This window comes from Phaenicophaeus curvirostris, chromosome 28, assembly GCF_032191515.1.
Source record: "Phaenicophaeus curvirostris isolate KB17595 chromosome 28, BPBGC_Pcur_1.0, whole genome shotgun sequence".
NCBI classification, from domain to species: domain Eukaryota; kingdom Metazoa; phylum Chordata; class Aves; order Cuculiformes; family Cuculidae; genus Phaenicophaeus; species Phaenicophaeus curvirostris.
Window position 1 is genome coordinate 295,115 of NC_091419.1, and position 25,034 is coordinate 320,148.

The window sequence follows — 25,034 nt, forward strand, 5'->3', positions numbered from 1 at the left end:
CGCAAGGCAACGTAAAGCAACGTAAAGCAACGTAAAGCAAGGCAATGTAAAACAACGTAAAGCAACGTGGAGAGGCGAGGGGAGGCGAGGCGAGGCAAGGCAACGTAAAGCAACGTAAAGCAAGACAACGTAAAGCAACGTAAAGCAACGTAAAGCAAGGCAACGTAAAGCAAGGCAACGTAAAGCAATGTAAAGCAAGGCAACGTAAAGCAAGGCAACGTAAAGCAACGTAAAGCAACGTGGCGAGGCGAGGCAAGGCAACGTAAAGCAAGGCAACGTAAAGCAACGTAAAGCAAGGAAACGTAAAGCAAGGCAACGTAAAGCAAGGCAACGTAAAGCAACGTAAAGCAACGTAAAGTAACGTAAAGCAAGGAAACGTAAAGCAAGGCAACGTAAAGCAACGTAAAGCAAGGCAACGTAAAGCAACGTAAAGCAAGGCAACGTAAAGCAACGTAAAGCAACGTAAAGCAACGTAAAGCAAGGCAAGGTAAACCAAGGCAACGTAAAGCAACGTAAAGCAAGGCAACGTAAAGCAAGGCAACGTAAAGCAACGTAAAGAAACGTAAAGCAAAGCAACGTAAAACAAGGCAACTTAAAGCAACGTAAAGCAAGGCAACGTAACGCAAGGCAACGTAAAGCAACATAAAGCAACGTAAAGCAAGGCAACGTAAAGCAAGGCAACGTAAAGCAACGTAAAGCAACGTGGAGAGGCGAGGGGAGGCGAGGCGAGGCAAGGCAACGTAAAGCAACGTAAAGCAAGGCAACGTAAAGCAAGGCAACGTAAAGCAACGTAAAGCAACGTAAAGCAAGACAACGTAAAGAAAGGCGACGTAAAGCAACGTAAAGCAACGTAACGCAAGGCAACGTAAAGCAAGGCAACGTAAAGCAACGTAAAGCAACGTGGCGAGGCGAGGCGAGGCGCGGAAAGGCAACGTAAAGCAAGGCAACGTAAAGCAACGTAAAGCAACGTAAAGCAAGGAAACGTAAAGCAAGGCAAAGTAAAGCAACGTAAAGCAACATAAAGCAAGGCAACGTAAAGCAACGTAAAGCAAGGCGACGTAAAGCAACGTAAAGCAAGGCAACGTAAAGCAACGTAAAGCAAGGCAACGTAAAGCAAGGCAACGTAAAGCAACGTAAAGCAACGTAAAGCAAGGAAACGTAAAGCAACGTAAAGCAACGCAACGTAAACCAAGGCAACGTAAAGCAAAGTAAAGCAACGTAAAGCAACGTAAAGCAACGTAAAGCAACGTAAAGCAAGGCAACGTAAAGCAAGGCGAAGTAAAGCAACGTAAAGCAAGGCAACGTAAAGCAAGGCAACGTAAAGCAACGTAAAGCTACGTAAAGCAAGGCAACGTAAAGCAACGTAAAGCAACGTAAAGCAAAGTAAAGCAAGGCAACGTAAACCAAGGCAACGTAAAGCAACGTAAAGCAACGTAAAGCAAGGCAACGTAAAGCAACGTAAAGCAACGTAAAGCAAGGCAACGTAAAGCAAGGCAACGTAAAGCAACGTAAAGCAACGAAAAGCACGGCAACGTAAAGCAAGGCAACGTAAAGCAAGGCAACGTAAAGCAAGGAAACGTAAAGCAACGTAAAGCAACGTAAAGCAAGGCAACGTAAAGCAAGGCAACATAAAGCAAGGCAACGTAAAGCAACGTAAAGCAACGTAAAGCAAGGCAACGTAAAGCAAGGCAACGTAAAGCAAAATAAATCAACGTAAAGCAAGGCAACATAAAGCAAGGCAACGTAAAGCAACGTAAAGCAAGGCAACGTAAAGCAAGGCAACGTAAAGCAAGGCAACGTAAAGCAACGTAAAGCAAGGCAACGTAAAGCAACACAACGTAAAGCAACGTAAACAAGGCAACATAAAGCAAGGAATCGTAAAGCAACGTAAAGCAACGTAAAGCAAGGCAACGTAAAGCAAGGCAACGTAAAGGAAGGCAACGTAAAGCAAGGCAACGTAAAGCAAGGTAAAGCAACGTAAAGCAAGGCAACGTAAATCAAGGCAACGTAAAGCAACGTAAAGCAAGGCAACGTAAAGCAACGTAAAGCAAGGCAACGTAAAGCAACGCAACGTAAAGAAACGTAAAGCAACGTAAAGCAATGTAAAGTAAGGCAACGTAAAGCAACGTAAAGCAAGGCAACGTAAAGCAAGGCAACGTAAAGCAACGTAAAGCAACGTAAAGCAAGGCAACGTAAAGCAACGTAAAGCAATGTAAAGCAAGGCAACGTAAAGCAAGGCAACGTAAAGCAAGGCAACGTAAAGCAATGTAAAGAAAAGTAAAGCAAAGCAACGTAAAGCAAGGCAACGTAAAGCAACGTAAAGCAACGTAAAGCAAGGCAACGTAAAGCAAGGCAACTTAAAGCAACGTAAAGCAACGTAAAGCAAGGCAACGTAAAGCAAGGCAACGTAAAGCAAGGCAACGTAAAGCAACTTAAAGCAACGTAAAGCAAGGCAACGTAAAGCAAGGCAACGTAAAGCAAGGCGACGTAAAGCAACGTAAAGCAACGTAAAGAAAGGCAACGTAAAGCAAGGCAACATAAAGCAACGTAAAGCAACGTGGCGAGGCGAGGCAAGGCAACGTAAAGCAACATAAAGCAACGTAAAGCAAGGCAACGTAAAGCAAGGCAACGTAAAGCAACGTAAAGCAACGTAAAGCAACGTAAAGCAAGGCAACGTAAAGCAACGTAAAGCAAGGCAACGTAAAGCAAGGCAACATAAAGCAACGTAAAGCAACGTAAAGCAACATAAAGCAAGGCAACATAAAGCAAGGCAACGTAAAGCAACGTAAAGCAACGTAAAGCAAGGCAACATAAAGCAACGTAAAGCAACATAAAGCAAGGAAACGTAAAGCAAGGCTACGTAAAGCAAGGCAACGTAATGCAAGGTAAAGCAACGTAAAGCAAGGCAACGTACAGCAAGGCAACGTAAAGCAAAGCAACGTAAAGCAACGTAAAGCAACGTAAAGGAAGGCAACGTAATGCAAGGCAACCTAAAGCAACGTAAAGCAACGTAAAGCAAGGCAACGTAAAGCAAAGCAAGGCAACGTAAAGCAAGGCAACGTAAAGCAAGGCAACGTAAAGCAAGGCAACGTAAAGCAAGGCAACGTAAAGCAACGTAAATCAAGGCAACGTAAAGCAAGGCAACGTAAGGCAAGGTAACGTAAAGCAAGGCGACGTAAAGAAACGTAAAGCGACGTAAAGCAAGGCAACGTAAAGCAACGTAAAGCAACGTAAAGCAACGTAAAGCAAGGAAACGTAAAGCAAGGCAACGTAAAGCAACGTAAAGCACGGCAACGTAAAGCAAGGCAACGTAAAGCAAGGCAACGTAAAGCAAAATAAGGCAACGTAAAGCAAGGCAACGTAAAGCAACGTAAAGCAAGGCAACATAAAGCAAGGCAACGTAAAGCAACGTAAAGGAAGGCAACGTAAAGGAAGGCAACGTAAAGCAAGGCAACGTAAAGCAAGGCAACGTAAAGCAACGTAAAGCAAGGCAGCGTAAAGCAACGTAAAGGAAGGCAACGTAAAGCAATGTAAAGCAACGTAAAGCAAGGCAACGTAAAGCAAGGCAACGTAAAGCAAAGTAAAGCAAGGCAGCATAAAGCAAGGCAACGTAAAGCAATGTAAAGCAAGGCAACGTAAAGCAAGGCAAGGTAAAGCAACGTAAAGCAACGTAAAGCAAGGCAACGTAAAGCAAGGCAACGTAAATCAACGTAAAGCAAGGCAACGTAAAGCAAGGCAACGTAAAGCAACGTAAAGCAAGGCAACGTAAAGCAAGGCAACTTAAAGCAATGTAAAGCAAGGCAACATAAAGCAAGGCAACGTAAAGCAACGTAAAGCAACGTAAAGCTAGGCAACGTAAAGTAAAGTAAAGCAACGTAAAGCACGGCAACGTAAAGCAAGGCAACGTAAAGAAACGTAAAGCAATGTAAAGTAAGGCAACGTAAAGCAAGGCAACGTAAAGCAACGTAAAGCAAGGCAACGTAAAGCAAGGCAACGTAAAGCAAGGCAACGTAAAGCAACGTAAAGCAACGTAAAGCAAGGCAACGTAAAGCAAGGCAACATAAAGCAACGTAAAACAACGTAAAGCAAGGCAACGTAAAGCAACGTAAAGCAACGTAAAGCAACGTAAAGCAAGGCAACTTAAAGCAAGGCAACGTAAAGCAACGTAAAGCAACGTAAAGCAACATAAAGCAAGGCAACATAAAGCAACATAAAGCAACGTAAAGCAAGGCAACGTAAAGCAACGTAAAGAAACGTAAAGTAAGGCAACGTAAAGCAAGGCAACGTAAAGCAACGTAAAGCAACGGAAAACAAGGCAACGTAAAGCAACGTAAAGCAACGTAAAGCAAGGCAACGTAAAGCAACGTAAAGCAAGGCAACGTAAAGCAACGCAACGTAAAGCAACATAAAGCAACGTAAAGCAAGGCAACGTAAAGCAAGGCAACGTAAAGCAAGGCAACGTAAAGCAACGTAAAGCAAGGCAACGTAAAGCAAGGCAACGTAAAGCAACGTAAAGCAACGTAAAGCAAGGCAACGTAAAGCAAGGCAACGTAAAGCAACGTAAAGCAACGTAAAGCAAGGCAACGTAAAGCAACGTAAAGCAACGTGGAGAGGCAAGGGGAGGCGAGGCGAGGCAAGGCAACGTAAAGCAACGTAAAGCAAGGCAACGTAAAGCAAGGCAACGTAAAGCAACGTAAAGCAACGTAAAGCAAGGAAACGTAAAGCAAGGCAACGTAAAGCAACGTAAAGCAACGTGGCGAGGCGAGGCGAGGCGAGGCAAGGCAACGTAAAGCAACGTAAAGCAACATAAAGCAAGGCAACGTAAAGCAAGGCAACGTAAAGCAACGTAAAGCAAGGCAACGTAAAGCAAGGCAACTTAAAGCAAGGCAACGTAAAGCAACGTAAAGCAAGGCAACGTAGAGCAAGTCAACGTAAAGCAACGTAAAGCAAGGCAACGTAAAGCAAGGCAACGTAAAGCAAGGCAACGTAAAGCAAGGCAACTTAAAGCAACGTAAAGCAACGTAAAGCAAGGCAACGTAAAGCAACGTAAAGCAATGTAAAGCAAGGCAACGTAAAGCAAGGCAACGTAAAGCAACGTAAAGCAAGGCAACGTAAAGCAACGTAAAGCAACGTAAAGCAAGGCAACGTAAAGCAAGGGAACGTAAAGCAAGGCAATGTAAAGCAACGTAAAGCAAGGCAACGTAAAGCAAGGCAACGTAAAGCAAGGCAACGTAAAGCAATGTAAAGCAAAGTAAAGCAACGCAACGTAAAGCAAGGCAACGTAAAGCAACGTAAAGCAACGTAAAGCAAGGCAACGTAAAGCAAGGCAACGTAAAGCAAGGCAACGTAAAGCAACGTAAAGCAACGTAAAGCAAGGCAACGTAAAGCAAGGCAACGTAAAGCAATGTAAAGCAAGGCAACGTAAAGCAAGGCAACTTAAAGCAATGTAAAGCAAGGCAACGTAAAGCAAGGCAACGTAAAGCAACGTAAAGCAACGTAAAGCTAGGCAACGTAAAGCAACTTAGAGCAATGTAAAGCAAGGCAACGTAAAGCAAGGCAACGTAAAGCAACGTAAAGCAATGTAAAGCAAGGAAACGTAAAGCAAGGCAACGTAAAGCAACGTAAAGCAAGGCAACGTAAAGCAAGGCAACCTAAAGCAACGTAAAGCAACGTAAAGCAAGGCAACGTAAAGCAACGTAAAGCAATGTAAAGCAAGGCAACGTAAAGCAACGTAAAGCAACGTAAAACAAGGCAACGTAAAGCAAGGCAACGTAAAGCAAAGTAAAGCAACGTAAAGCAAGGCAACGTAAAGCAAGGCAACGTAAAGCAACGTAAAGCAAAGTAAAGCAAGGGAACGTAAAGCAAGGCAACGTAAAGCAACGTAAAGCAACGTAAAGCAAGGCAACGTAAAACAAGGCGACGTAAAGCAACGTAAAGCAACGTAAAGCAAGGCAACGTAAAGCAAGGCAACGTAAAGCAACGTAAAGCAACGTGGCGAGGCGAGGCGAGGCAAGGCAACGTAAAGCAAGGCACGTAAAGCAACGTAAATCAACGTAAAGCAACGTAAAGCAAGGCAACGTAAAGCAAGGTAAAGCAACGTAAAGCAAGGCAACGTAAAGCAACGTAAAGCAAGGCAAAGTAAAGCAACATAAAGCAACGTAAAGCAAGGCAACGTAAAGCAACGTAAAGCAACGTAAAGCAAGGCAACATAAAGCAAGGCAACGTAAAGCAAGCCAATGTAAAGCAACGTAAAGCAACGTAAAACAGGGCAACGTAAAGCAAGGCAACGTAAAGCAACGTAAAGCAACGTAAAGCAAGGCAACGTAAAGCAAGGCAACGTAAAGCAACGTAAAGGAACGTAAAGCAAGGCAACGTAAAGCAACGTAAAGCAACGTAAAGCAAGGCAACGTAAAGCAATGTAAAGCAAGGCAACGTAAAGCAAGGCAACATAAAGCAACGTAAAGCAACGTAAAGCAACATAAAGCAAGGCAACATAAAGCAAGGCAACGTAAAGCAACGTAAAGCAACGTAAAGCAAGGCAACATAAAGCAACGTAAAGCAACATAAAGCAAGGAAACGTAAAGCAAGGCTACGTAAAGCAAGGCAACGTAATGCAAGGTACAGCAACGTAAAGCAAGGCAACGTACAGCAAGGCAACGTAAAGCAAAGCAACGTAAAGCAACGTAAAGCAACGTAAAGGAAGGCAACGTAATGCAAGGCAACCTAAAGCAACGTAAAGCAACGTAAAGCAAGGCAACGTAAAGCAAAGCAAGGCAACGTAAAGCAAGGCAACGTAAAGCAAGGCAACGTAAAGCAAGGCAACGTAAAGCAAGGCAACGTAAAGCAACGTAAATCAAGGCAACGTAAAGCAAGGCAACGTAAGGCAAGGTAACGTAAAGCAAGGCGACGTAAAGAAACGTAAAGCGAAGTAAAGCAAGACAACGTAAAGCAACGTAAAGCAACGTAAAGCAACGTAAAGCAAGGAAACGTAAAGCAAGGCAACGTAAAGCAACGTAAAGCAACGTAAAGCACGGCAACGTAAAGCAAGGCAACGTAAAGCAAGGCAACGTAAAGCAAAATAAGGCAACGTAAAGCAAGGCAACGTAAAGCAACGTAAAGCAAGGCAACATAAAGCAAGGCAACGTAAAGCAACGTAAAGGAAGGCAACGTAAAGGAAGGCAACGTAAAGCAAGGCAACGTAAAGCAAGGCAACGTAAAGCAACGTAAAGCAAGGCAGCGTAAAGCAACGTAAAGGAAGGCAACGTAAAGCAATGTAAAGCAACGTAAAGCAAGGCAACGTAAAGCAAGGCAACGTAAAGCAAGGCAACGTAAAGCAAAGTAAAGCAAGGCAGCATAAAGCAAGGCAACGTAAAGCAATGTAAAGCAAGGCAACGTAAAGCAAGGCAAGGTAAAGCAACGTAAAGCAACGTAAAGCAAGGCAACGTAAAGCAAGGCAACGTAAAGCAACGTAAAGCAAGGCAACGTAAAGCAAGGCAACGTAAAGCAACGTAAAGCAAGGCAACGTAAAGCAAGGCAACTTAAAGCAATGTAAAGCAAGGCAACGTAAAGCAAGGCAACGTAAAGCAACGTAAAGCAACGTAAAGCTAGGCAACGTAAAGTAAAGTAAAGCAACGTAAAGCACGGCAACGTAAAGCAAGGCAACGTAAAGAAACGTAAAGCAATGTAAAGTAAGGCAACGTAAAGCAAGGCAACGTAAAGCAACGTAAAGCAAGGCAACGTAAAGCAAGGCAACGTAAAGCAACGTAAAGCAAAGTAAAGCAAGGCAACGTAAAGCAAGGCAACATAAAGCAACGTAAAACAACGTAAAGCAAGGCAACGTAAAGCAACGTAAAGCAACGTAAAGCAACGTAAAGCAAGGCAACTTAAAGCAAGGCAACGTAAAGCAACGTAAAGCAACGTAAAGCAACATAAAGCAAGGCAACATAAAGCAACATAAAGCAACGTAAAGCAAGGCAACGTAAAGCAACGTAAAGAAACGTAAAGTAAGGCAACGTAAAGCAAGGCAACGTAAAGCAACGTAAAGCAACGGAAAACAAGGCAACGTAAAGCAACGTAAAGCAACGTAAAGCAAGGCAACGTAAAGCAACGTAAAGCAACGTAAAGCAAGGCAAAGTAAAGCAACATAAAGCAACGTAAAGCAAGGCAACGTAAAGCAAGGCAACGTAAAGCAAGGCAACGTAAAGCAACGTAAAGCAAGGCAACTTATAGCAATGTAAAGCAAGGCAACGTAAAGCAAGGCAACGTAAAGCAACGTAAAGCAACGTAAAGCTAGGCAACGTAAAGTAAAGTAAAGCAACGTAAAGCACGGCAACGTAAAGCAAGGCAACGTAAAGAAACGTAAAGCAATGTAAAGTAAGGCAACGTAAAGCAAGGCAACGTAAAGCAACGTAAAGCAAGGCAACGTAAAGCAAGGCAACGTAAAGCAACGTAAAGCAAAGTAAAGCAAGGCAACGTAAAGCAAGGCAACATAAAGCAACGTAAAACAACGTAAAGCAAGGCAACGTAAAGCAACGTAAAGCAACGTAAAGCAACGTAAAGCAAGGCAACTTAAAGCAAGGCAACGTAAAGCAACGTAAAGCAACGTAAAGCAACATAAAGCAAGGCAACATAAAGCAACATAAAGCAACGTAAAGCAAGGCAACGTAAAGCAACGTAAAGAAACGTAAAGTAAGGCAACGTAAAGCAAGGCAACGTAAAGCAACGTAAAGCAACGGAAAACAAGGCAACGTTAAGCAACGTAAAGCAACGTAAAGCAAGGCAACGTAAAGCAACGTAAAGCAACGTAAAGCAAGGCAAAGTAAAGCAACATAAAGCAACGTAAAGCAAGGCAACGTAAAGCAAGGCAACGTAAAGCAAGGCAACGTAAAGCAACGTAAAGCAAGGCAACGTAAAGCAACGTAAAGCAACGTAAAGCAAGGCAACGTAAAGCAACGTAAAGCAACGTAAAGCAAGGCAACGTAAAGCAACGTAAAGCAACGTGGAGAGGCAAGGGGAGGCGAGGCGAGGCAAGGCAACGTAAAGCAACGTAAAGCAAGGCAACGTAAAGCAAGGCAACGTAAAGCAACGTAAAGCAACGTAAAGCAAGGAAACGTAAAGCAAGGCAACGTAAAGCAACGTAAAGCAACGTGGCGAGGCGAGGCGAGGCGAGGCGAGGCAAGGCAACGTAAAGCAACGTAAAGCAACATAAAGCAAGGCAACGTAAAGCAAGGCAACGTAAAGCAACGTAAAGCAAGGCAACGTAAAGCAAGGCAACTTAAAGCAAGGCAACGTAAAACAACGTAAAGCAAGGCAACGTAGAGCAAGTCAACGTAAAGCAACGTAAAGCAAGGCAACGTAAAGCAAGGCAACGTAAAGCAAGGCAACGTAAAGCAAGGCAACTTAAAGCAACGTAAAGCAACGTAAAGCAAGGCAACGTAAAGCAACGTAAAGCAATGTAAAGCAAGGCAACGTAAAGCAAGGCAACGTAAAGCAACGTAAAGCAAGGCAACGTAAAGCAACGTAAAGCAACGTAAAGCAAGGCAACGTAAAGCAAGGGAACGTAAAGCAAGGCAATGTAAAGCAACGTAAAGCAAGGCAACGTAAAGCAAGGCAACGTAAAACAAGGCAACGTAAAGCAATGTAAAGCAAAGTAAAGCAACGCAACGTAAAGCAAGGCAACGTAAAGCAACGTAAAGCAACGTAAAGCAAGGCAACGTAAAGCAAGGCAACGTAAAGCAAGGCAACGTAAAGCAACGTAAAGCAACGTAAAGCAAGGCAACGTAAAGCAAGGCAACGTAAAGCAATGTAAAGCAAGGCAACGTAAAGCAAGGCAACTTAAAGCAATGTAAAGCAAGGCAACGTAAAGCAAGGCAACGTAAAGCAACGTAAAGCAACGTAAAGCTAGGCAACGTAAAGCAACTTAGAGCAATGTAAAGCAAGGCAACGTAAAGCAAGGCAACGTAAAGCAACGTAAAGCAATGTAAAGCAAGGAAACGTAAAGCAAGGCAACGTAAAGCAACGTAAAGCAAGGCAACGTAAAGCAAGGCAACCTAAAGCAACGTAAAGCAACGTAAAGCAAGGCAACGTAAAGCAACGTAAAGCAATGTAAAGCAAGGCAACGTAAAGCAACGTAAAGCAACGTAAAACAAGGCAACGTAAAGCAAGGCAACGTAAAGCAATGTAAAGCAACGTAAAGCAAGGCAACGTAAAGCAAGGCAACGTAAAGCAACGTAAAGCAAAGTAAAGCAAGGCAACGTAAAGCAAGGCAACGTAAAGCAACGTAAAGCAACGTAAAGCAAGGCAACGTAAAGCAAGGCGACGTAAAGCAACGTAAAGCAACGTAAAGCAAGGCAACGTAAAGCAAGGCAACGTAAAGCAACGTAAAGCAACGTGGCGAGGCGAGGCGAGGCAAGGCAACGTAAAGCAAGGCACGTAAAGCAACGTAAATCAACGTAAAGCAACGTAAAGCAAGGCAACGTAAAGCAAGGTAAAGCAACGTAAAGCAAGGCAACGTAAAGCAACGTAAAGCAAGGCAAAGTAAAGCAACATAAAGCAACGTAAAGCAAGGCAACGTAAAGCAACGTAAAGCAACGTAAAGCAATGCAACGTAAAGCAAGGCAACGTAAAGCAAGCCAATGTAAAGCAACGTAAAGCAACGTAAAACAGGGCAACGTAAAGCAAGGCAACGTAAAGGAACGTAAAGCAACGTAAAGCAAGGCAACGTAAAGCAAGGCAACGTAAAGCAACGTAAAGCAACGTAAAGCAAGGCAACCTAAAGCAACGTAAAGCAACGTAAAGCAAGGCAACGTAAAGCAAGGCAACGTAAAGCAACGTAAAGCAACGTAAAGCAAGGCAACGTAAAGCAAGGCAACGTAAAGCAAGGCAACGTAAAGCAACGTAAAGCAACGTAAATCAAGGCAACATAAAGCAACGTAAAGCAACGTGGAGATGCAAGGGGAGGCGAGGCGAGGCAAGGCAACGTAAAGCAACGTAAAGCAACGTAAAGCAAGGCAACGTAAAGCAAGGCAACGTAAAGCAAGGCAACATAAAGCAACGTAAAGCAACGTGGCGAGGCGAGGCGAGGCAAGGCAACGTAAAGCAAGGCAACGTAAAGCAACCTAAAGCAAGGCAACGTAAAGCAAGGCAACGTAAAGCAACGTAAAGCAAGGCAACGTAAAGCAAGGCAACGTAAAGCAACGTAAAGCAACGTAAATCAAGGCAACGTAAAGCAACGTAAAGCAACGTAAAGCAAGGCAACGTATAGCAACGTAAAGCAAGTCAACGTAAAGCAACGTAAAGCAACGTAAAGCAAGAGAACGTAAAGCAAGGCAACGTAAAGCAACGTAAAGCAACGTAAATCAAGGCAACGTAAAGCAAGGCAACGTAAAGCAACGTAAAGCAAAGTAAAGCAAGGCAACCTAAAGCAAGGCAACGTAAAGCAACGTAAAGCAAGGCAACGTAAAGCACGGCAACGTAAAGCAACGTAAAGCAACGTAAAGCACGGCAACGTAAAGCAACGTAAATCAACATAAAGCAAGGCTACGTAAAGCAAGGCAACGTAAAGCAAGGAAACGTAAAGCAAGGCAACGTAAAACAACGTAAAGCAACGTAGAGCAAGGCAACGTAAAGCAAGGCAACGTAAAGCAACGTAAAGCAAGGCAACGTAAAGCAAAGTAAAGCAAGGCAACGTAAAGCAAGGCAACGTAAAGCAACCTAAAGCAACGTAAAGCAAGCCAACGTAAAGCAAGGCAACGTAAAGTAACGTAAAGCAAGGCAACGTAAAGCAAGGCAACTTAAAGCAATGTAAAGCAAGGCAACGTAAAGCAACGTAAAGCAACGTAAAGCTAGGCAACGTAAACCAACTTAAAGCAACGTAAAGCAAGGCAACGTAAAGCAAGGCAACGTAAAGCCACGTAAAGCAACGTAAAGCAAGGCAACGTAAAGCAACGTAAAGGAACGTAAAGCAAGGCAACGTAAAGCAAGGCAACGTAAGGCAAGGCAACGTAAAGCAACGTAAAGCAACGTAAAGCAACGCAATGTAAAGCAAGGCAACGTAAAGCAAGGCAAGGCAACATAAAGCAAGGCAACGTAAGGCACGGCACGGCACGGCACGGCATTGCACGGCAAGGCAAGGCAAGGCACGGAAAGTTAAGGTAAGTTAAGGTAAGTTAAGGTAAGTTAAGGTAAGTTACGGAAAGTTAAGGTAAGTTACGGAAAGTTAAGGTAAGTTAAGGTAAGTTAAGGTAAGTTACGGAAAGTTACGGAAAGTTAAGTTAAGTTAAGGTAAGTTAAGGTAAGTTACGGAAAGTAAAGTTACGGAAAGTTAAGGTAAGTTAAGGTAAGTTACGGAAATTTAAGTTACGGAAAGTTAAGGTAAGTTACGGAAAGTTAAGGTAAGTTACGGAAATTTAAGGTAAGTTAAGTTATGGAAAGTTAAGTTACGGAAAGTTAAGGTAAGTTACGGAAAGTTAAGGTAAGTTACGGAAAGTTATGGAAAGTTAAGTTATGGAAAGTTAAGTTACGGAAAGTTAAGGTAAGTTACGGAAAGTTATGGAAAGTTAAGTTATGGAAAGTTAAGGTAAGTTACGGAAAGTTATGGAAAGTTAAGTTATGGAAAGTTAAGTTAAGTTACGGAAAGTTATGGAAAGTTAAGTTATGGAAAGTTAAGGTAAGTTACGGAAAGTTATGGAAAGTTAAGTTATGGAAATTTAAGGTAAGTTATGGAAAGTTAAGTTATGGAAAGTTAAGGTAAGTTATGGTATGGAAAGTTAAGTTAAGTTTACGGAAAGTTATGGAAAGTTAAGTTATGGAAAGTTAAGGTAAGTTATGGTATGGAAAGTTAAGGTAAGTTACGGAAAGTTATGGAAAGTTAAGTTATGGAAAGTTACGGAAAGTTATGGTATGGAAAGTTAAGGTAAGTTACGGAAAGTTATGGAAAGTTAAGTTATGGAAAGTTACGGAAAGTTACGGAAAGTTAAGTTATGGAAAGTTACGGAAAGTTTTGGAAAGTTATGGAAAGTTAAGTTATGGAAAGTTACAGAAAGTTATGGAAAGTTATGGAAAGTTACGGAAAGTTACGGAAAGTTAAGGTAAGTTAAGTTAAGTTAAGTTATGGAAAGTTATGGAAAGTTATGGAAATTAAGGTAAGTTAAGTAATGGACAGTTATGGAAAGTTAAGGAAAGTTAAGGTAAGTTAAGTTATGGAAAGTTAAGTTATGGAAAGTTATGGAAAGTTAAGGTAAGTTAAGTTATGGAAAGTTATGGAAAGTTATGGAAAGTTAAGGAAAGTTATGGAAAGTTATGGAAAGTTATGGAAAGTTAAGTTATGGAAAGTTATGGAAAGTTAAGATATGGAAAGTTATGGAAAGTTATGGAAAGTTATGGAAAGTTATGGAAAGTTATGGAAAGTTAAGTTATGGAAAGTTAAGGTAAGTTAAGTTATGGAAAGTTATGGAAAGTTATGGAAAGTTAAGGTAAGTTAAGTTATGGAAAGTTAAGTTATGGAAAGTTATGGAAAGTTAAGGTAAGTTAAGTTATGGAAAGTTATGGAAAGTTATGGAAAGTTAAGTTATGGAAAGTTAAGGTAAGTTAAGTTATGGAAAGTTATGGAATGTTATGGAAAGTTATGGAAAGTTATGGAAAGTTAAGTTATGGAAAGTTATGGAAAGTTATGGAAAGTTATGGAAAGTTATGGAAAGTTATGGAAAGTTAAGTTATGGAAAGTTATGGAAAGTTATGGGAAGTTATGGGAAGTTATGGAAAGTTAAGTTATGGAAAGATATGGAATGTTATGGAAAGTTATGTAAAGTTATGGAAAGTTAAGGTAAGTTAAGTTATGGAAAGTTAAGGTAAGTTAAGTTATGGAAAGTTATGGAAAGTTATGGAAAGTTATGGAAAGTTATGGAAAGTTATGGAAAGTTATGGTAAGTTAAGTTATGGAAAGTTATGGAAAGTTAAGGTAAGTTAAGTTATGGAAAGTTAAGGTAAGTTAAGTTATGGAAAGTTATGGAAAGTTAAGTTATGGAAAGTTATTGAAAGTTATGGAAAGTTAAGGTAAGTTAATTTATGGAAATTTATGGAAAGTTAAGGTAAGTTAAGTTATGGAAAGTTAAGGTAAGTTAAGTTATGGAAAGTTAAGGTAAGTTATGGAAAGTTAAGTTATGGAAAGTTAAGGTAAATTAAGTTATGGAAAGTTAATTTATAGAAAATTAAGGTAAGTTAAGTTATGGAAAGTTGTGGAAAGTTTAGTTATTGAAAGTTAAGGTAAGTTAAGTTATGGAAAGTTATGGAAAGTTATGGAAAGTTAAGGTAAGTTAAGTTATGGAAACTTATGGAAAGTTAAGGTAAGTTAAGTTATGGAAAGTTAAGGTAAGTTAAGTTATGGAAAGTTATGGAAATTTATGGAAAGTTAAGTTATGGAAAGTTAAGGTAAGTTAAGTTATGGAAGGTTAAGTTATGGAAAGTTAAGTTATGGAAAGTTAAGGTAAGTTAAGTTATGGAAAGTTAAGGTAAGGTAAGTTAAGTTATGGAAAGGTATGGAAAGTTAAGTTATGGAAAGGTATGGAAAGTTAAGTTATGGAAAGTTAAGGTAAGTTAAGTTATGGAAAGTTAAGGTAAGTTAAGTTATGGAAAGTTATGGAAAGTTAAGGTAAGTTAAGTTAAGTTATGGAAAGTTAATGTAAGTTAAGTTATAGAAAGTTAAGGTATGGTAAGTTATGGAAAGTTAAGGTAAGTTATGGTATGGAAAGTTAAGGTATGGTAAGGTATGGAAAGTTAAGATATGGTAAGTTATGGAAAGTTATGGTATGGAAAGTTAAGGTATGGTAAGTTATGGAAAGTTAAGGTAAGTTATGTTATGGAAAGTTAAGGTAAGTTAAGTTATGGAAAGTTAAGGTAAGTTAGGGTATGGTATGTTATGGAAAGTTAAGGAAAGTTATTGGATGGAAAGTTAAGGTAAGTTATGGTATGGAAAGTTAAGGTAAGTTAAGGTAAGGTATGGAAATTTAAGGTAAGTTAGGGAATGGAAAGTTATGGTAAGTTAAGTTATGGAAAGTTAAGCTAAGTTAGGGTATGGTAAGTTATGGAAAGTTAAGGTAAGTTAAGTTATGGAAAGTTAAGGTAAGTTAGGGTATGGTAAGTTATGGAAAGTTAAGGTAAAAAAAGTTATGGAAATTTAAGATAAGTTAGGGTATGGTAAGTTATGGAAAGTTAAGGTATGGTAAGTTATGGAAAGTTAAGGTAAGTTAGGGTATGGTAAGTTCTGGAAAGTTAAGGTATGGTAAGTTATGGAAAGTTAAGGTAAGTTAGGGTATGGTAAGTTATGGAAAGTTAAGTTAAGTTAGGGTATGGTAAGTTATGGAATGTTAAGGTATGGTAAGTTATGGAAAGTTAAGTTTAGTTATGGAAAGTTAAGGTATGGTAAGTTATGGAAAGTTAAGCTAAGTTAGGGTATAGTAAGTTATGGAAAGTTAAGGTATGGTAAGTTATGGAAAGTTAAGGTAAGTTAGGGTATGGTAAGTTATGGAAAGTTAAGGTATGGTAAGTTATGGAAAGTTAAGGTATGGTAAGTTATGGAAAGTTAAGGTAAGTTAGGGTATGGTAAGTTATGGAAAGTTAAGGTATGGTAAGTTATGGAAAGTTAAGGTAAGTTAGGGTATGGTAAGTTATGGAATGTTAAGGTATGGTAAGTTATGGAAAGTTAAGTTTAGTTATGGAAACTTAAGGTATGGTAAGTTATGGAAAGTTAAGCTAAGTTAGGGTATGGTAAGTTATGGAAAGTTAAGGTATGGTAAGTTATGGAAATTTAAGGTAAGTTAGGGTATGGTAAGTTATGGAAAGTTAAGGTAAGTTAGGTTATGGTAAGTTATGGAAAGTTAAGTTATGGTAAGTTATGGAAAGTTAAGTTAGGGTATGGTAAGTTATGGAAATTTAAGGTAAGTTAGGGCATGGTAAGTTATGGAAAGTTAAGGTAAGTTAGGGTATGGAAAGTTATGGAAAGTTAAGGTATGTTAAGTTATGGAAAGTTAAGGTAATTTATGGTATGGTAAGTAAATGGAAATTTAATGTAAGTTAGGGTATGGTAAGTTCTGGAAAGTTAAGGTATGGTAAGTTATGGAAAGTTAAGGTAAGTTATGGCATGTTAAGGTATGGTAAGTTATGGAAAGTTAAGGTTTGGTAAGTTATGGAAAGTTAAGGAAAGATAGGGTATGGTAAATTATGGAAAGTTAGGGTATGGTAAGTTATGTAAAGTTAAGGTATGGTAAGTTATGGACAGTTAAGGTAAGTTAGGGTATGGTAAGTTCTGGAAAGTTAAGGTATGGTAAGATAAGTTAAGGTAATTTAGGGTATGGTAAGTTATGGAAAGTTAGGGTATTGTCATGTAAGTTAAGGTAATTTAGGGTATGGTAAGTTATGGAAAGTTAAGGTATGGTAAGTTATGGAAAGTTCAGGTATGGTAAGGTAAGTTAAGGTAAGTAAGGGTATGGTAAGTTATGGAAAGTTAGGGTATGGTAAGGTAAGTTAAGGTAATTTAGGGTATGGTAAGTTATGGAAAGTTAAGGTGTGGTAAGTTATGGAAAGTTAAGGTATGGTAAGGTAATTTAAGGTAAGTAAGGGTATGGTAAATTATGGAAAGTTAGGGTATGGTAAGTTATGGAAAGTTAAGGTATGGTAAGGTAAGTTAAGGTAAGTAAGGGTATGGTAAGTTATGGAAAGTTAATGTATGGTAAGTTATGGAAAGTTAAGGTAAGTTATGGTATGGAAAGTTAAGGTAAGTTAAGGTAAGTTATGGAAAGTTAAGGTAAGTTATGGTATGGAAAGTTAAGGTAAGTTAAGGTAAGTTATGGAAAGTTAAGGTAAGTTAAGTTATGGAAAGTTAAGGTAAGTTAGGGTATGGTAAGTTATGGAAAGTTAAGGTAAAAAAAGTTATGGAAATTTAAGATAAGTTAGGGTATGGTAAGTTATGGAAAGTTAAGGTAAGTTAGGGTATGGTAAGTTATGGAATGATAAGGTATGCTAAGTTATGGAAAGTTAAGGTAAGTTAGGGTATGGTAAGTTATGGAAAGTTAAGGTATGGTAAGTTATGGAAAGTTAAGGTAAGTTAGGGTATGGTAAGTTATGGAAAGTTAAGGTAATTTAGGTTATGGTAAGTTATGGAAAGTTAAGTTATGGTAAGTTATGGAAAGTTAAGTTAGGGTATGGTAAGTTATGGAAATTTAAGGTAAGTTAGGGCATGGTAAGTTATGGAAAGTTAAGGTATGTTAGGGTATGGTACGTTATGGAAAGTTAAGGTATGTTAAGTTATGGAAAGTTAAGGTAATTTATGGTATGGTAAGTAAATGGAAATTTAATGTAAGTTAGGGTATGGTAAGTTCTGGAAAGTTAAGATATGGTAAGTTATGGAAAGTTAAGGTAAGTTAGGGTATGGTAAGTTATGGAATGTTAAGGTATGGTAAGTTATGGAAAGTTAAGGTTTGGTAAGTTATGGAAAGTTAAGGAAAGATAGGGTATGGTAAGTTATGGAAAGTTAGGGTATGGTAAGTTATGTAAAGTTAAGGTATGGTAAGTTATGGAAAGTTAAAGTATGGTAAGTTATGGAAAGTTAAGTTAAGTTAGGGTATGGTAAGTTATGGAAAGTTTAGATATGGTAAGTTATGGAAAGTTAAGGTATGGTAAGTTATGGAAAGTTAAGGTAAGTTAGGGTATGGTAAGTTATGGAAAGTTAAGGTATGGTAAGTTATGGAAAGTTAAGGTAAGTTAGGGTATGGAAAGTTTTGGAAAGATAAGGTATGGTAAGTTTTGGAAAGTTAAGGTAAGTTAGGGTATGGTAAGTTATGGAAAGTTAGGGTATGGTAAGGTAAGTTAAGGTAATTTAGGGTATGGTAAGTTATGGAAAGTTAAGGTATGGTAAGTTATGGAAAGTTAAGGTATGGTAAGGTAATTTAAGGTATGTAAGGGTACGGTAAATTATGGAAAGTTAGGGTATGTTAAGTTATGGAAAGTTAAGGTATGGTAAGGTAAGTTAAGGTAAGTAAGGGTATGGTAAGTTATGGAAAGTTAGGGTATGGTAAGGTAAGTTAAGGTAATTTAGGGTATGGTAAGTTATGGAAAGTTAATGTATGGTAAGTTATGGAAAGTTAAGGTAAGTTATGGTATGGAAAGTTAAGGTAAGTTAAGGTAAGTTATGGAAAGTTAAGGTAAGTTAAGTTATGGAAAGTTAAGGTAAGTTAGGGTATGGTAAGTTATGGAAAGTTATGGTAAGTTAAGTTATGGAAAGTTATGGAAAGTTAAGGTAAGTTAAGTTATGGAAAGTTAAGGTAAGTTAAGTTATGGAAAGTTATGGAAAGTTAAGTTATGGAAAGTTATTGAAAGTTATGGAAAGTTAAGGTAAGTTAATTTATGGAAATTTATGGAAAGTTAAGGTAAGTTAAGTTATGGAAAGTTAAGGTAAGTTAAGTTATGGAAAGTTAAGGTAAGTTATGGAAAGTTAAGTTATGGAAAGTTAAGGTAAATTAAGTTATGGAAAGTTAATTTATAGAAAATTAAGGTAAGTTAAGTTATGGAAAGTTGTGGAAAGTTTAGTTATTGAAAGTTAAGGTAAGTTAAGTTATGGAAAGTTATGGAAAGTTATGGAAAGTTAAGGTAAGTTAAGTTATGGAAACTTATGGAAAGTTAAGGTAAGTTAAGTTATGGAAAGTTAAGGTAAGTTAAGTTATGGAAAGTTATGGAAATTTATGGAAAGTTAAGTTATGGAAAGTTAAGGTAAGTTAAGTTATGGAAGGTTAAGTTATGGAAAGTTAAGTTATGGAAAGTTAAGGTAAGTTAAGTTATGGAAAGTTAAGGTAAGGTAAGTTAAGTTATGGAAAGGTATGGAAAGTTAAGTTATGGAAAGGTATGGAAAGTTAAGTTATGGAAAGTTAAGGTAAGTTAAGTTATGGAAAGTTAAGGTAAGTTAAGTTATGGAAAGTTATGGAAAGTTAAGGTAAGTTAAGTTAAGTTATGGAAAGTTAATGTAAGTTAAGTTATAGAAAGTTAAGGTATGGTAAGTTATGGAAAGTTAAGGTAAGTTATGGTATGGAAAGTTAAGGTATGGTAAGGTATGGAAAGTTAAGATATGGTAAGTTATGGAAAGTTATGGTATGGAAAGTTAAGGTATGGTAAGTTATGGAAAGTTAAGGTAAGTTATGTTATGGAAAGTTAAGGTAAGTTAAGTTATGGAAAGTTAAGGTAAGTTAGGGTATGGTATGTTATGGAAAGTTAAGGAAAGTTATTGGATGGAAAGTTAAGGTAAGTTATGGTATGGAAAGTTAAGGTAAGTTAAGGTAAGGTATGGAAATTTAAGGTAAGTTAGGGAATGGAAAGTTATGGTAAGTTAAGTTATGGAAAGTTAAGCTAAGTTAGGGTATGGTAAGTTATGGAAAGTTAAGGTAAGTTAAGTTATGGAAAGTTAAGGTAAGTTAGGGTATGGTAAGTTATGGAAAGTTAAGGTAAAAAAAGTTATGGAAATTTAAGATAAGTTAGGGTATGGTAAGTTATGGAAAGTTAAGGTATGGTAAGTTATGGAAAGTTAAGGTAAGTTAGGGTATGGTAAGTTCTGGAAAGTTAAGGTATGGTAAGTTATGGAAAGTTAAGGTAAGTTAGGGTATGGTAAGTTATGGAAAGTTAAGTTAAGTTAGGGTATGGTAAGTTATGGAATGTTAAGGTATGGTAAGTTATGGAAAGTTAAGTTTAGTTATGGAAAGTTAAGGTATGGTAAGTTATGGAAAGTTAAGCTAAGTTAGGGTATAGTAAGTTATGGAAAGTTAAGGTATGGTAAGTTATGGAAAGTTAAGGTAAGTTAGGGTATGGTAAGTTATGGAAAGTTAAGGTATGGTAAGTTATGGAAAGTTAAGGTATGGTAAGTTATGGAAAGTTAAGGTAAGTTAGGGTATGGTAAGTTATGGAAAGTTAAGGTATGGTAAGTTATGGAAAGTTAAGGTAAGTTAGGGTATGGTAAGTTATGGAATGTTAAGGTATGGTAAGTTATGGAAAGTTAAGTTTAGTTATGGAAACTTAAGGTATGGTAAGTTATGGAAAGTTAAGCTAAGTTAGGGTATGGTAAGTTATGGAAAGTTAAGGTATGGTAAGTTATGGAAATTTAAGGTAAGTTAGGGTATGGTAAGTTATGGAAAGTTAAGGTAAGTTAGGTTATGGTAAGTTATGGAAAGTTAAGTTATGGTAAGTTATGGAAAGTTAAGTTAGGGTATGGTAAGTTATGGAAATTTAAGGTAAGTTAGGGCATGGTAAGTTATGGAAAGTTAAGGTAAGTTAGGGTATGGAAAGTTATGGAAAGTTAAGGTATGTTAAGTTATGGAAAGTTAAGGTAATTTATGGTATGGTAAGTAAATGGAAATTTAATGTAAGTTAGGGTATGGTAAGTTCTGGAAAGTTAAGGTATGGTAAGTTATGGAAAGTTAAGGTAAGTTATGGCATGTTAAGGTATGGTAAGTTATGGAAAGTTAAGGTTTGGTAAGTTATGGAAAGTTAAGGAAAGATAGGGTATGGTAAATTATGGAAAGTTAGGGTATGGTAAGTTATGTAAAGTTAAGGTATGGTAAGTTATGGACAGTTAAGGTAAGTTAGGGTATGGTAAGTTCTGGAAAGTTAAGGTATGGTAAGATAAGTTAAGGTAATTTAGGGTATGGTAAGTTATGGAAAGTTAGGGTATTGTCATGTAAGTTAAGGTAATTTAGGGTATGGTAAGTTATGGAAAGTTAAGGTATGGTAAGTTATGGAAAGTTCAGGTATGGTAAGGTAAGTTAAGGTAAGTAAGGGTATGGTAAGTTATGGAAAGTTAGGGTATGGTAAGGTAAGTTAAGGTAATTTAGGGTATGGTAAGTTATGGAAAGTTAAGGTGTGGTAAGTTATGGAAAGTTAAGGTATGGTAAGGTAATTTAAGGTAAGTAAGGGTATGGTAAATTATGGAAAGTTAGGGTATGGTAAGTTATGGAAAGTTAAGGTATGGTAAGGTAAGTTAAGGTAAGTAAGGGTATGGTAAGTTATGGAAAGTTAATGTATGGTAAGTTATGGAAAGTTAAGGTAAGTTATGGTATGGAAAGTTAAGGTAAGTTAAGGTAAGTTATGGAAAGTTAAGGTAAGTTATGGTATGGAAAGTTAAGGTAAGTTAAGGTAAGTTATGGAAAGTTAAGGTAAGTTAAGTTATGGAAAGTTAAGGTAAGTTAGGGTATGGTAAGTTATGGAAAGTTAAGGTAAAAAAAGTTATGGAAATTTAAGATAAGTTAGGGTATGGTAAGTTATGGAAAGTTAAGGTAAGTTAGGGTATGGTAAGTTATGGAATGATAAGGTATGCTAAGTTATGGAAAGTTAAGGTAAGTTAGGGTATGGTAAGTTATGGAAAGTTAAGGTATGGTAAGTTATGGAAAGTTAAGGTAAGTTAGGGTATGGTAAGTTATGGAAAGTTAAGGTAATTTAGGTTATGGTAAGTTATGGAAAGTTAAGTTATGGTAAGTTATGGAAAGTTAAGTTAGGGTATGGTAAGTTATGGAAATTTAAGGTAAGTTAGGGCATGGTAAGTTATGGAAAGTTAAGGTATGTTAGGGTATGGTACGTTATGGAAAGTTAAGGTATGTTAAGTTATGGAAAGTTAAGGTAATTTATGGTATGGTAAGTAAATGGAAATTTAATGTAAGTTAGGGTATGGTAAGTTCTGGAAAGTTAAGATATGGTAAGTTATGGAAAGTTAAGGTAAGTTAGGGTATGGTAAGTTATGGAATGTTAAGGTATGGTAAGTTATGGAAAGTTAAGGTTTGGTAAGTTATGGAAAGTTAAGGAAAGATAGGGTATGGTAAGTTATGGAAAGTTAGGGTATGGTAAGTTATGTAAAGTTAAGGTATGGTAAGTTATGGAAAGTTAAAGTATGGTAAGTTATGGAAAGTTAAGTTAAGTTAGGGTATGGTAAGTTATGGAAAGTTTAGATATGGTAAGTTATGGAAAGTTAAGGTATGGTAAGTTATGGAAAGTTAAGGTAAGTTAGGGTATGGTAAGTTATGGAAAGTTAAGGTATGGTAAGTTATGGAAAGTTAAGGTAAGTTAGGGTATGGAAAGTTTTGGAAAGATAAGGTATGGTAAGTTTTGGAAAGTTAAGGTAAGTTAGGGTATGGTAAGTTATGGAAAGTTAGGGTATGGTAAGGTAAGTTAAGGTAATTTAGGGTATGGTAAGTTATGGAAAGTTAAGGTATGGTAAGTTATGGAAAGTTAAGGTATGGTAAGGTAATTTAAGGTATGTAAGGGTACGGTAAATTATGGAAAGTTAGGGTATGTTAAGTTATGGAAAGTTAAGGTATGGTAAGGTAAGTTAAGGTAAGTAAGGGTATGGTAAGTTATGGAAAGTTAGGGTATGGTAAGGTAAGTTAAGGTAATTTAGGGTATGGTAAGTTATGGAAAGTTAATGTATGGTAAGTTATGGAAAGTTAAGGTAAGTTATGGTATGGAAAGTTAAGGTAAGTTAAGGTAAGTTATGGAAAGTTAAGGTAAGTTAAGTTATGGAAAGTTAAGGTAAGTTAGGGTATGGTAAGTTATGGAAAGTTAAGGTAAAAAAAGTTATGGAAATTTAAGATAAGTTAGGGTATGGTAAGTTATGGAAAGTTAAGGTAAGTTAGGGTATGGTAAGTTATGGAATGATAAGGTATGCTAAGTTATGGAAAGTTAAGGTAAGTTAGGGTATGGTAAGTTATGGAAAGTTAAGGTATGGTAAGTTAGGGAAGGTAAGGTAAGTTAGGGTATGGTAAGTTATGGAAAGTTAAGGTATGGTAAGTTATGGAAAGTTAAGGTAAGTTAGGGTATGGTAAGTTATGGAAAGTTAAGGTAAGTTAGGGTATGGTAAGTTATGGAAAGTTAAGTTTAGTTATGGAAAGTTAAGCTATGGTAAGTTATGGAAAGTTAAGCTAAGTTAGGGTATGGTAATTTATGGAAAGTTAAGGTATGGTAAGTTATGGAAAGTTAAGGTAAGTTAGGGTATGGTAAGTTATGGAAAGTTAAGGTAAGTTAGGTTATGGTAAGTTATGGAAAGTTAAGTTATGGTAAGTTATGGAAAGTTAAGTTAGGGTATGGTAAGTTATGGAAATTTAAGGTAAGTTAGGGCATGGTAAGTTATGGAAAGATATGGAAAGTTAAGGTATGGTAAGTTATGGAAAGTTAAGGTATGGAAAGTTATGGAAAGTTAAGTTAATTTATGGTATGGTAAGTAAATGGAAAGTTAAGATATGTTAGGGTATGGTAAGTTCTGGAAAGTTAAGGTATGGTAAGTTATGGAAAGTTAAGGTTTGGTAAGTTATGGAAAGTTAAGGAAACATAGGGTATGGTAAGTTATGGAAAGTTAGGGTATGGTAAGTTATGTAAAGTTAAGGTATGGTAAGTTATGGAAAGTTAAAGTATGGTAAGTTATGGAAAGTTAAGATAAGTTAGGGTATGGTAAGTTATGGAAAGTTTAGATATGGTAAGTTATGGAAAGTTAAGGTAAGTTAAGTTATGGAAAGTTAAGGTAAGTTAGGGTATGGTAAGTTATGGAAAGTTAAGGTAAAAAAAGTTATGGAAAGTTAAGGTAAAAAAAGTTATGGAAAGTTAAGATAAGTTAGGGTATGGTAAGTTATGGAAAGTTAAGGTAAGTTAGGGTATGGTAAGTTATGGAATGATAAGGTATGCTAAGTTATGGAAAGTTAAGGTAAGTTAGGGTATGGTAAGTTATGGAAAGTTAAGGTATGGTAAGTTATGGAAAGTTTAGGTAAGTTAGGGTATGGGAAGTTATGGAAAGTTAAGGTATGGTAAGTTATGGAAAGTTAAGTTAAGTTATGGTATAGAAAGTTAAGGTAAGTTAAGGTATGTTATGGTATGGAAAGTTAAGGTATGGAAAGTTAAGGTAAGTTAAGGTAAGTTATGGTATGGAAAGTTAAGGTAAGTTAAGGTAAGTTATGGTATGGAAAGTTAAGGTAAGTTATTGTATGGAAAGTTAAGGTAAGTTAAGGTAAGTTATGGTATGGAAAGTTAAGGTAAGTTATGGTATGGAAAGTTAAGGTAAGTTATGGTATGGAAAGTTAAGGTAAGTTAAGGTAAGTTAAGGTAAGTTAGGGTATGGAAAGTTAAGGTAAGTTAAGTTATGGAAAGTTAATGTTAATTAAGTTATGGAAAGTTAAGGTAAGTTAGGGTATGGTATGTTATGGAAAGTTAAGGTATGGTAAGTTATGGAAAGTTAAGGAAAGTTATTGTATGGAAAGTTAAGGTAAGTTATGGTATGGAAAGTTAAGGTAAGTTAAGGTAAGGTATGGAAAGTTAAGCTAAGTTAGGGTATGGTAAGTTCTGGAAAGTTAAGGTATGGTAAGATTAGTTAAGGTAATTTAGGGTATGGTAAGTTATGGAAAGTTAAGCTATGGTAAGTTATGTAAAGTTAAGGTATGGTAAGGTAAGTTAAGGTAAGTAAGTGTGTGGTAAGTTATGGAAAGGTAGGGTATGGTAAGGTAAGTTAAGGTAATTTAGGGTATGGTAAGTTATGGAAAGTTAAGGTATGGTAAGTTATGGAAAGTTAAAGTATGGTAAGTTATGGAAAGTTAAGGTAAGTTAGGGTATGGTAAGTTCTGGAAAGTTAAGGTATGGTAAGATAAGTTAAGGTAATTTAGGGTATGGTAAGTTATGGAAAGTTAGGGTATTGTCATGTAAGTTAAGGTAATTTAGGGTATGGTAAGTTATGGAAAGTTAAGGTAATTTATGGTATGGTAAGTTATGGAAAGTTAAGGTAAGTTAGGGTATGGTAAGTTATGGAAAGTTAAGGTATGGTAAGTTATGGAAAGTTAAGGTAAGTTAGGGCATGGAAATTTAAGGTATGTTAAGGTAAGTTAATGTATGGTAAGTTATGGAAAGTTAAGGTAAGTTAGGGTATGGTAAGTTATGGAAAGTTAAGGTAAGTTAGGTTATGTAAAGTTAACGTAAGTTAAGGTAAGTTAAGGTATGGTAAGTTAAAGTAAGTTAATGTAAGTTAAGGTATGGTA